The following is a 13712-nucleotide window of genomic DNA, read 5'->3' as shown; positions in this document are numbered from 1 at the left end:
GCCAAATACTCATTCTTTAGGAAAGAAAATACATTTGATGTCTAGGATGAGTGAAGAATGGGTCGTAAGATATATCAAGAAAGAAGATTGATATGTTTTCTTTGGGTATTTATGGGCTAGTCATATTCCCGAAGGTCCTAGGACATGTTGATGTATCAATAGTTGATTTGTTTGAAAGATTCTACAAACATGTGGATTCTATTTCAGCTACTTTAATTGAGACTTTTCGCTATTTAAACACTTACATATGATAGGGAGAATGACGCTTCATAGGATGTGCACCATTTTTATTAGTCTGGATCCATAATCATTTCAAACACGTTGATAGGGCGCCAAATCGAGTGTTTCTAGAACCGTTTTCTCATTTGAATGGCCTTGGGGTTTTACTGAGGAAAAATGGATGGTTATTTTCAAATATATCCAAGATGGGGACATATTGTTCCGTGCCTCGTGGAATATCTCTTCAGACATACTTTATAGATGTGGAGAGCGAGATTGGGTTCCTTTTCCAGGCATATGGGTTTCCGTGGGATATGTTCCTTTACTGGTTTCCAAATAGTATGGATCAAGATAGTTTATTCTTGCAACTTGGGATTTACCTAGGTAAGAGTTTGCATTCAAAGGAAAGCAGTACAAAAGAAAAGTCAGAGGAGTTATTGACGCATGGAAGTAGACTCATCCACTAAATCTCTTCACCTTCGACCTAAAACTTTAACAAGAATACGAGGAATGGAGAAGTAATCGAGTTATACCCAACCCATGGAAGAATATCTTAGAGTTATAACATCTCTATTAAAATTAGCCAAGTGTGATTTTGAGGCTGAAAGAAAACAACAGAAGGAAAAATTACAAAAGATACCGAAGCCGAGAAGGCAAATCGAGTCATGGGGAGGTCGAAAGCCTAAGAAAGCGTGTGAATGAACTCGAGACTATGGTTCAAGATTTTCAGATGATGGCAAGTGAACATTCGATTGTCCCATATTAAGGAGCTATACAATGGTGGTATCATTGGGAACAGTCTCATTGAAGAGTTAAATAAAGGGATGACCACATTGCTACCTACTTGGAACATGCTCAAGGAGTGGCTTAATACTTGGTCTATTTAGCACATGAAGCTGCAACTGTGAGCGAAGGATTGGAACCCGAGACTGAAGAAGATCAAAGGATTTTAGATTTACTTGGGTACATGCAACAACTAGGGGAGATAGCTCAGATATATTTGTGATATGTTTAAGCCTTGAAATCGAACTTTGTTTTTAATATAAAAAAGTTGCTCTAAGGAATCGTTCTAGAATTAACACCTTGCATTTTTCATCTGCATTTTACTTTTTGTACTGCATTTTACCTTTAACATTACATAATAATCATTCATAGTCATATTTTTTATATATCAACCTTAATAAAAAAAGACTATGTGGTAGAATACTGGGAACTTCCAAGCATCCATACAACACCAGGAAAAAGAAAATGGATGACAAAATCACCTAAATTGAGAAAAATCAGCAAGAGATACAAGAAAACATGCGAAAGACGCAAGAAGATATCCTAAAAACCCAGAGAGAGATGTTTTCTAAGTTTTCTAGTCTACTTGAAGGAAGGAATCCCGAGCATGAAAAAAGCCCGATGCCTAAAACTGTGACTGAGGGACCACTCTACCCACCTGGGTTTATCCTGACTCAATCCTAAACACTCTAAGAAATGCTTATTCATACAGGGAAGGTGCACATTAATCCAATTAGTGCCTCTGTAAATTTATATCCTGGAGCTAGCTCACACAAGGAAGAACATCAGTATCACCAAGTCTCAGATTTTGATGAAGAAGCCAGGTTGGAGCAAAACAAATAGCTGGAAGAGAAGTAGAAATAGCTAGAGGAGGAAATCAGGGCTATGAAGTAAGATACTAGTGTGTATGGTATCGATGCCAAGGATTTGAGTCTGGTTCCTGACTTGGTGCTGTATCCAAAATTCAAAGTTCTTGACTTTGAAAAGTTTGATGGCACAAGACGTCCCTTTGCCCACATCACAATGTTCTATAGGAAAATGATTGTTACATAGGGAATGATCAACTGTTAATCCATTTCTTTCAGAAGAATTTAACATGTTTCGCTATTCGATGGTATAATCAACTAAGCAGTATTCATATAAGGTAGTGGAAAAATTTGGCCAAAGCTTTTCTTGAGCAATATAAGCATGTGAAGGATGTGAGGCCTGATAGAATTAAGCTATAAAGTATGGAAAATAGATCCAATGAGATATTTAGACAATATGTTTAGAGATGGAGAGACATGGCTATACAAGTTCATCCACCATTTGAAGAAGAGGAGACAAACATGCTCTTTATAAACATTTTAAGAGCTCTTTTCATTAGTCACCTCATAGGGAATTCATTTAAGAGTTTTGCTGACTTAGTCACAGTTAAGGAGATGATTGATATGGCAATTAAAAGTGGGATACTCGATGGTGGTGAGTTTAGAAACAAACCACCGGTGAGAAAGAAGGATAATGAAGTCAACAACGTAAGGAAATACAACTCCAATAACATCACTATATCTCGACCTCAAGCCACAAGATCATCTACACAAAATTTTGCTAGGCAGGGGGCAAGGGAGCCAAGGCAAGAGAGATAAACTTTAGTTTGATCTGATCCCTATGTCCTATAAGGAGTTATTCCAGATCTCATATGACAGATATATGGTGTCACCTTACCATGTGTCACCTCTACAACCTCCTTAACCTAAATGGTATGATGCTAATGTCCAATGTGAGTTCTAGGGTTCCTGGACATTTAATAGAGAATTGTATCGCCTTTAATAATATTGTATAAAGGTTAAGGCAAAAGAACGTTATCAACTTGGGTGATAGTGAGCAACCAAACGTGGCCTAAAACCCATTACCAAACCATGTGGGTACATGAATCAATGCAGTTGATAAAGAATGAGGAAAGAAGATTATAACCAAAGTGAGTGAGGTAAAATCACCAATGAATTGGATATGGGGTAAAATGATTAAGGTAGACTTATTGGTCCCTGATCTAGCAGCTGAACGAGTTAAGAAAGAGAATGTATGCCAGTATCATAATTACGATGGACACACCATACAAGATTATTATGAATTCTGATCTTTGGTACAAAGAATGATGAACGACAAAGAGATGGAATTTTACAAATATAAGTCATTGAAGAAGAAGAGGTAGAGGTTTGTGCATCTGAAGGTTCTTCTAGAGGAGTTTACAAAGCCAATTGCTCTCTACTCATCTCACCAAAAACCTGTGTGGTAGAAAAAGTAACTCCTAAGGTTATAATCATGCCCCCATCTCCATTCCCTTATAAAGACAAGAAGAAAGTTCCTTGGAGATATAAGTGCAAGATGGAAAATATAGAGAAGGAGGAAGAAGAAGTGATGGAAGTATGCCATTTCACCAGAAGTGAGAGATGTTATTCTCCCAATCAACCCAAGGAATATGAGAAGATATTTAGTATTGACAATGGAAAGAAGATTGACTTGCTGTTAAAAGATGATGAACCAGTCATTAACAAACTTGTGATCGAGAACGAGGTTGTAAAAATTTTGAAATTTTTGAAACACAGCGAATATAGCATCGTTGAACAGCTGTATAAGCTATATGCTCACATCTTAGTACTTGCCCTTCTATTGAGCTCTGAGGCACACCGAGACACTCTGTTTAAAGTTTTGAATCAAACTTTCGTGCCAAAGGATTTACTAGTGGATAAGCTAGATAGATTGGTTGCAAATATTCAAGCTGATAACTTTATTTCCTTTTTCGATGATGAGATCTCGTCTGGGATAATCAATAGCCACAAAGCTTTATATATCACTATTAGGTGCAAGGGGCATGTTTTATCTCGAGTACTAGTGGAAAATGGCTATGCACTAAATGTGATGTCATTGGTAACCCTAAAGAAGTTACCTGTTGATAATACACACATGAGGAGCTATCAAAGCACCATTCGAGCATTCGATGGAACCAAAAGAGAAGTGTTGGGGAAAATTGAAATTCCTTTGACCATCGGTCCATCTACCTATAAGGTTGAGTTCCTAGTAATGGATATCATGCCTACCTAAAATTTTCTGATGGGAAGGCCTTAGATTCATCAAGAGGGGCAGTTTCATCCACTCTACACCAAAAGCTAAAATTTGTAATTGAGGGGAGGTTGATATGCATTAACGCTGAAGAATACATTATTGCTTTATGTTTCCACAACTTTCCTTTATGTTGAAGTAGATTAGAAAGTTGTGGAGAGTTCGTTTCGATCTCTAGAATTTGTCAATGCCATATTCGTAGCTGAGGGAAGAAAGATGCCCAAACCTATAATGTCTAACTGCACCCGAATAGAGATCAAGCTAACTCTGGGAAGAGGAGCCAAGGTTGGAAAAGGGCTAGGGAGCCGCCTGTATGGATCTGTTAATCCCGTTCTTCCCACCACAAAAAGAGACCGCTTTGGCTTAGGATACCAACCAACCTTGAGGGAAAAATTGAAGGGAATCCAAAAGGGCCAAGAAAGGAGAAGAATGAGGTTAGCTGGAGAGGACCTCAGTTAGGAACCGATGACTTTCCCACCACTGCATGATACCTTTATATATAGAGGTCATATGTTCCAGGGTAGTCATCAAGTCAAGAAACCCATCGTCGAGGATGCACTGAAAGATCTGGGTATTAATGTGATACTGGATGATGAGGTTGAGAAAATAATAACTGTAGGAAGTTATCCCGCACCGCCAGGTTTCGTGTTGAACAACTGGACTATAGAAGAGTTACTTGTAGTTTACAAAACTTTTTTAGAGTAATACACGAAAACTTTCCCTGTTGTCTGAACTCGGGGCAATAGGTGATCTTATGTAAAGGGTTAATCTATTTGTTTTTATTTTCAATGAAAGATGCATTTCTATTAATTCACAAAGTGACAAACATTCTTCCATGCATTTCTTCTTTCATTATTCTTTATATATTATTATTATTTCCTTTTATTTATCTTGATATGGGATAGATTCTCTTGTATGTGTATATATATATATATCCTCTTGTTTGTTATTCTTTCAGGACCTGAGATATCAATAGCATGATTACCGATGACACTGACCCAGAGATTGATTCGAGCTACCTATATGTCAGGGGGAAATTGAGGGTTGTGATAATGATGAGGAATGTGACTTACCTTCTAAACTATTAAAAATGGTGGAAAGGGAGGATAAGTAGATTCTACATTATGAAGAGCCTACTGAAACTTTGAATCTGAGATCAGATGAAGATAGAAAAGAGATAAATAAATATTGGCACCACCATATCTACCGAGGAATTTCAAAGTCTGATCGAACTACTTTGAGAGTACAATGATGTATTTAATTGGTCATATGAAGACATGTCGGGTTTGGACACAAAATTGGTAGTACACAAGTTGTTGATAAACTAGAATGTAAACTTGTGCAACAAAAGCTTAGAAGAATGAGACTCGAGATGCTGCTAAAAATTAAAGAAGAATTAAAGAAGAAATTTGATGTTGGTTTCCTTAAGGTGGCCAAGTATCCTGAATGGGTGGCAAATATTATCCTAGTACCAAATAAGTATGAGAAGGTTAGTATGTGTGTTGACTAGAAAGATCTCAAAAGAGCCAGTCCAAAGGATAATTTTCCTTTGCCACACATAGATACGGTGGTGGACAATACTATTAAAAATTCCATATTTTCATTCATGGATGAGTTCTCTGGCTACAATAAAATAAATTTGCATTATGAAGATATGGAAAAAACTACGTTTGTCACCATGTGGGGCATATTTTACTACAAGGTTATGTCGTTTGGGCTGGAGAATATATGGGAAACATACCAGAGTACCATAGTAACATTATTTTATGACATGATGCATAAAGAAATAGAAGTGTATGTCGATGATATGATCGTAAAGGCAAAGTCAGAGGAAGAACACATTGAAAAATTGAGGAAACTATTCCAGAGATTAAGGAAATGTCAATTGAAACTTAATCTAAGTAAGTGTACCTTTGGGGTGACATATGTGAAGCTCTTGGGGTTTGTAGCAAGTAAAAAGGGGATTGAAATAAATCCAGACAAAGTCGAAGATATTCAAAATTTAACACCCACATAAAATAAAAAGAGGTTAAAGAATTCCTAGAGAGATTAAATTACATCGTTCGATTTATCTTACAATTGACTGAGAAATATGATATCATTTTTCGCATTCTCTGTAAAAATAACTCAGGAGTATAGAGTGATGATTGCCAGGAAGCTTTTTAAGTATTCAAGTAATATTTGTCAAATACCCCAGTCCTAGTGCCACCTATCCCAAGTAAACCCTTAATTCTCTACTTGTCAGTCTTTGAGAACTCCATCGGGTGTGTATTAGGCCAACATGACCAAACTGAGAAGAAAGAGAGAGAAATTTAATATCTGAGTAAAACGTTCACTGATTGTGAGGCAAGGTACTCACAGATTAAAAAGTTGTGATGTGCTTTGGTTTGGGCTACTCAAAGGCTCAGGCAGTATATGTTGTATCAAACCACTTGGTTGATCTCCAAATTGGACCCTTTAAAATATCTTATGGGTATACCAACTTTATCGGGAAGATTAGCTCGTTGGCAGATTTTGTTGTCAGAGTTTCACATCCAATATGTAAGCCAGAAAGCAGTTAAAAGGAGTGCCATAACAGATTTTATTACAAGTAGAGCTTCTAATGAATATGAATCACTGAATTTCAATTTCCTAGATGAAGATCTAATGGTTATTTCAGTAGAGGAAATAGTTACGTTTACTAGTGAACATTGGAAGTTGAACTTTGATGGTGCTTCAAATGCCTTGGGGCATGAAATTGGGGCAATTTTGGTCTCACCTAATGGAGAACATTATCCTTTCACCAATCGATTGAATTTTGATTTAACAAACAACATGGCTGAGTACGAAGCTTGCGTTTTGGGGCTTAGAGCTGCCATTGAAAGAAAAATAATAACACTCAAGGTATATGGGGATTCAGCTCTAGTAATTTATCAACTCAGGGGAGAATGAGAGACAAAAGATTCCAAATTGGTAGAATATCGCAAATTGGTCATGAAGCTTATCGAAGAATTTGAAGAAGTAACATTCAATTACCTCACCAGAGAATAGAATCAAATGGCAGATGCCTTAGCTACTTTGGCAGCATCATTTAAGGTAGACGAACACTCAAATATGATGCCCATTGAGATATAGGCTTATTAGTATCAAACCCATTGTTATAACACGGAAGAGGAGGATGACTGCAGGGTATGTGCTTGATGGTGAGATCTTGTAAAAGAAAAGTCCAAATCAGGTTCTACTGAGGTGTGTTGATGCTAAGAAAGCTAAAATAATTCTCGAGGAAGTGCATGAGGGGGTGTGTAGTACCCATGCCAATGGGTATGCAACGACTAGACAAATAATAAGATTTGAGTATTATTGGTCAACAATGGAGACCGATTGTATCAATTATACTAGAAAATGTCTCAAGTGCCAGATTTATGGAGATAAGATCCATACCCCTCCTTATCCATTGCACGTGATGAAAGCTCCGTGGTCGTTCTCTATGTGGGGCATGGATTTCATTGGACAAATTTTGCCCAAGGCTTTAAATGGTCATCGTTTCATCTTGGTGGAAATAGACTACTTCACTAAATGGGTAGAAGTGACTTCTTATACAAATGTCACTTAGTCAATAGTTTGTAAGTTCTTAAAGAAAGAGATTATATCTCGATATGGTTTGCCAGAAATAATAATCTCCGATAATGCCTTGAACTTAAACAATAAGATGATGGAATCAATCTGTGTGCAATTCAATATAAAGTATCATAATTCCACCACTTATCGTCCAAAGATAAATGGGGAAGTAGAGGCAGCTAATTAGAATATCAAGATGCTTATAGAAAAGATGACTAAGACATATAAAGACTGGCATGAGAAGTTACCATTTGTTTTGTTTTCTTATCAAACTTCAGTACGGACGTCAACTAGGGCAACTCTATTTTCTTTAGCCTATAGAATGGAAGTTGTGTTACCCATTGAGGTAGAAATTCCCTCACTTTGAGTTTTGTTAGATGTGAAGCTAGAAAAGGCAAATTGGGTACAAGCCATATATGACCAATTGAATTTGATTGAGGAAAAAAGATTGAAAGCTATTTGTCATGGTCAGATATACCAAAGGCACATGATACGAGTACATGATAAGAAAGTTTACCCCCTGAGAGTTTCACGATGGAGATATGGTGCTTAGAAGGACCTTCTATTCAAAAAGATTTTTGAGGAAAGTGGATGCCAAATTGGGAATGACCTTTTGTCATGAAGAAAGCCTTTTCTGGAGGAGCTTTGATCCTCACCGAGATGGATGGACCAGAGTTACCTAACACTGTGAACTCTGATTCTGTCAATTAATATTTTATCTAAAAAATAAAAAAATAAAGAAAAAGAAAAAAAGGGAAAAAAAGAAAAAGTAAATAAACAAAAAGGGGTTCAAGATGAAAATCCGTAAAGAGCGTCTTAAAACCAAAAGAGGTCTCAAGTTGAAAACCCGCTAAGGGCAGCTTGAGTGCAATTTAAATTTAGGATTCGTACATGGTGGAGGTTTTGAATCTATTTAGAATCCAAAAGAACTCATAATTTAGCCGATAACATCAAATGATGATCAGGGTTGGGACTGGAGATTGAAAAAGTCTCGATTAAAACAACCATAAAAGAAATTAAATGAAGATCTGATCTAATATTGGTTTTATGTAATCTAATATCTAGAGATTTGGTAGTCTAGAGGGAACTTCACACTCTTACACATTGTTATAATTCTCAACATCCCTTTAACAGAAGCTACACTTGACTCACTCTGTGGCGTGCCAGTTCAAAAGTATTCGTACTATAGATATTTGGGGTGCCTACTTCATTTTCTTTTAATTTTTCTAGTTAAAAGTTTGTCAGGTATTTACCCTAAAAACTCTTTACATTTTTATAAATAAAAAGAAGTATTTTTCTTGTTAACACCCTGTTGCAAACATCATACTTTGAAAGTAAAAACATGTAGTTTAACTTTAAAAACATGAGATCATCGTGTATTATTATGCAAAAAGTTTTGGAAAAGTGCAGGTGTTTTGAAGCTGACAATGACTTTAGCATGAGGCTGGCATGGTGATGGGTTCTAGGAAATTAAAGCCTTGGGGTACATAGAAAGTTTCAGCAAGTTGAGGATAACCCAAAAATATTTATCACTAATCAAGTAATTGGTCATGAATACCGTCTGGTTTCAAGAAAGAAGAAATTGAAGATTATAACCAACTTAGAGCATGTGATCAAGATTTTCAGTTGGGGTGAACCGATGGTGATTATCGTGTACAAGACTTACTGAATTACAAGGTGGTCAAAGACAGAGGGTTCTTGTAATACCTCAAACAATATACTAAAAATATTTCACTGATATAATTTTTTTTGTATAGGACTTATTATCAAAGATTGAGGCAAAGTGGCCTTTTGTCATGAAATGAATTAAAAAATTATTTTAAATGTTATTTAAGCATGTGGGAAATGAGGAAAAAGGAAAGGAGATTTATGGATACTCTTCATATTCTCTTCTCTTCTTCCTTCCACCGTATACACCATGGTTAAGGTAAGTAATAGAAGTTGGTTAATTCTTTCATATTTGGGTTGGTTTTGAAGTCTTGAGAGGTATAAAAGTTTAAAGAAAGCTTAAGGATGAATAAAACTAAGAGTTTGACGAATTAATGATGAATTAGTAAAATGGGGTTTTAAGGGACTTTTTGAAAAATGATTAATATTTGGATTCTAAAGGAATATTTGGCTTGTCAAGGGTTAGAATAAGATGTTAGAAGTGTTATAAAGGATTGAGAACATGTTTGAAAAATTGGTATGAGTTTTAGTTTCAAGAGTTTTATGGAAGATTTTAGATGTTAAAGAGATTTTAATGGATATAAGTTAGTGGGAATGAGTGTAAATAAGTTTGAAGGCATGAATAGAGTTAAGGTTAAGAGATTTAAGTGAAATTTGGGTAAAGCTCGAAATAAAATAGATGAATTCTGCGTAAGGGTATCGGTATTGGAAGAACAATACCGATACTATAAGGTTAAATTGAAGGAAAGGTATGAATCCGATGAACAATATCGATACTGATTTAAGTAGCATCGATACTGGTGTGGAGGTATCGATTCCAAGAGTAAGGTATCGATATTATAATTGAAAATGAATTACAGAATGCCAAAATGGTATCGGTAATAAAATAAGTATCGGTACCATAGAAGATAAGTATTGGTACTATGAGTAGAGTATCAATACTATTCAGCCTGAAATGTTAAGTTAGGTGTTCCATTTTATTAAAATAAAAGTTAATTGGCTAGATGTAATTGAGGTATGATATTCATGGGTTATATTAATGTGTAGATATGATCGGAAGCAAGTGCTGAACGAATGGACGTGTAAATTTAGTAAGGAAAATTGAAAAGGATGTCTGCTTAGGACTTAAGTGAGGCAAAAGTGAATGTATTTTATTTATGTTTTAAAGTATGGAATGAGGAACACTTGCGATGAGTCGACCTCAGATGATTTGAAAAGAAATTGTCTTCAAATTGTTCTATGTTTATTTTATTACATTGTTTTGTTAAATGATTCTTTGAATAAATTTTGGGTATGAATTACCAAATCTATTTTATATGATAAGTTTGTTTTAGTATATGTGAAATATTTTTAATTATATTGTTTATATGAATGATTTCTATAAAGAACAACAAATGATGTTGAATTAAGCCAAGGTATGAATATATGTTATAAGTGAATAAATGCTATGTGAAAGGAAATACTATGAGAATAACTTCCATGTGAATAAATTTTAAACTTGGATAATGCTACGTGAAATTTGTTCTAAGTGAAAATGTCCTACGTGAAAATATGCTATGAGAATTTACTCCATGTGAATAAAACACACTATGAATAATGAGATAAAAAATAATTATATGGTTGAAGACCAAAGTATATTTTATGAGAATTAGGGGTATAATTGGTATACCAAGAGTCAAGGGTTTTACTTGGTCATTCAGGACAAGTCTATGTGGTCATTTAGGATAATTCTAGGTGGTCCTTTGGGACATATTCTACGCGGTCCTTCGAGAAAAATTCTACGTGGCACTTCGGTGCAAATTATATGAGCAGTGGTGACTGTATTTGTGCAGAATCTCAATGTACTCGCATACCTTGAGTTTTCAGCGATATACGTTTGGCTAAATAATTAATAAATGGATATAAATTTAAGAAATTGATATGGAGTGAAAAGTGCATAAGTGTATATGTATTTATATGAAAGGTAAATTGATATAAGTTTAACAGTGAATAAAAGCCTATTCTATTTATATGAAACATAAATTACTTTTCATAGTAAGTATTTTTCTTTGAAAAGTTTAAATAAATGTTTTATGATTTTATTTTACTAATAATGCCTCACTAAGTCATAGACTTAGCGTGTGATTGTTTTCACACGTAGGTTCAAAGAGCTTCGAGGAGTAAGTTGGTGAAGCAAGGGCAGGACAATATACTTGTGAAGACTTTCAGATCAACTAAAAGTTGAATTGCACGTGTCTTGGTAATTTGAAATGTTGTTGGCTTGTACTCATAATGTTTTAAATTGTAGATGGTCTGATATGTTTGTAAAGAAGTTTTCATTTTCCAATAAAAGTTTAAAATTTTAGTCAGATTTTTAAAAAGTAAAAGAGTTTAAAAGTCAATGTGACATCTCAGAAGTGTATCCAGGTCGGGTACGGGTCAGAGTGTTAAATTTATTGGTATCAGAGCTTAGGTTGAGTCAAGTTTTCGAAATAGACTGGTCGATCAACTGTAAAAAATGTTTGGCTTCTACATGCCAACGAAATAACAAGAATATCTTATCTGATAGTGTAATGAGTATGTTGTCCTTACTAATAGAGTTATGTGATTTGATATTAATAGATTTAAGACTAAGAGGTCTTTCAAAGTGAAATGAGATATAGAGATAAAGGGAAAAGTATTAATTAGGCAAAGTGGACAACAAATCCCTCATGGAGTTTTTTTGGAAGTTGGACATAATTCTGAATCATGTCTAATCAAATACTTCCTCGATTATTAGAAGAAATGTTAGTAAAGAGTTAAAAAGTTTAGAAGCACCTGAGTTTAAGGGAGAAGCTGAGGAAATTTCTATTTATGCAAATCTTTGGCTAATTGATGAGAAATAATTTTGTTGAATAGTCTCTATTGTTCTTAAATGGAGAAGTTGGATGTAGTAGTCTTACTACTAAGAGGTCAAGCACTTGTATGATGAATTAATGTGATAATGAGAGTAAACATGTTCCCTACTGGGGTTTTGTAAATAATTATTATAAAGTTATTGCTATAAAGTTGTTAAGTCTTAATAGATTGATTAAGATCAAATAATGACCTAAAGTAGAATTTTGACAAAGGGTTTAAACTTTCAGAAAGAAGATATTGGTGATATGGTAGAAATTATAATATAAGTTCGAGTTATGATTGAGTGGAAGTTTGAAAAGTTATTTTGAATTCAAAATCATTTGGAATTATTTGATTATTCAAAAGATTCATGGAGAAAGTCTCTAAGATTCCTCCCCACTAAGCAAGTTATTAGTAAAGAAGGCAACAATTTTTTGGATTAGCAAGAAAAAAGGAAATACAAGGTAAGTAATAATAAGATCTGTTGGAAAAGTAATTGTAATGTTATAGAGGACATTTGAAGAATGATTTTAAAGTAGTACATAAAATAAAGTAATTGGGTTTCGTTCTAAGTAAGAGAAATTATTTCAAAAAGTAAACAAGGAGTTAGGAATTGTTAATTGATAAGAAGTCAGGTTTAAATGCAAATTTTATAAACTAGATTAGAAGACCCATAAGAAATTGTATAAATTGAAGTAGAAAATGCATCTTAAATGATTCAGTACATATTTGAATCTAGTTCTTGAAGATTCAAGTGAAGAAATGTAAGTAAGGATTAATAAAGAATAGTGTTCTATACAAGTAGGCTAAACTATAAAAGTTAGGAATGTGCAATAAAATAGACAAGTAGTAATGAGTACAAGTAGTAAAATGATATTTATCCTATTGATATGAAAAGGATATTGAAGTATAAGGAAAAATAGATGACCTATGTTATAAGTAAGTTTTTGAATTAAGAAGGAAAGTTTTCTGAGTTATGAGTAGAAGTTAGCAAATATTGTACTTGCTTAAAGATGATAGGAAAATATTGGATCGAATGAACTGGAGATGAAGAAGTGAAACTTAAAGGTTTGGTCAAATTGAAAAGTCAAAAGTAAGACAAAGAAAAAGGTTAGGACTTTTAAAGATTATAAGAATGTTATGGAAAGTGATATGTTATATTGATTGTTGTTTGAAGAAGAAGATAACACAATGAATGCAGAAGAAAGTTAAAGTTTATTTTGTTAGAATAAAGGAAGAATATATAAGTACATGTTAAGGATATGACGAGAAAATTGAGGAAAATTGAAGAGTATAGGACATATTAAAATAATAAAGACATGAGAAATTAAAGTGAAAGGTTTAGAGAACCAAGTACGACAAGGATTTTAAAGAGGTGTAGCTGATAAGTTTGATATGTTGAAAATATGGTATTAAATAAATTTGGATTAAAAGTAAACAATTTTCAGTTCTCAGTAGAAAATAAAAATGATTTCAATGGATTTCGTAAT

The sequence above is a fragment of the Hibiscus syriacus genome, unplaced genomic scaffold (assembly GCF_006381635.1).
Source record: "Hibiscus syriacus cultivar Baekdansim isolate YM2019G1 unplaced genomic scaffold, ASM638163v2 tig00000916_pilon, whole genome shotgun sequence".
NCBI classification, from domain to species: domain Eukaryota; kingdom Viridiplantae; phylum Streptophyta; class Magnoliopsida; order Malvales; family Malvaceae; genus Hibiscus; species Hibiscus syriacus.
The sequence above is the reverse complement of the archived record's forward strand: the minus strand, read 5'-3'. Positions refer to the sequence as shown.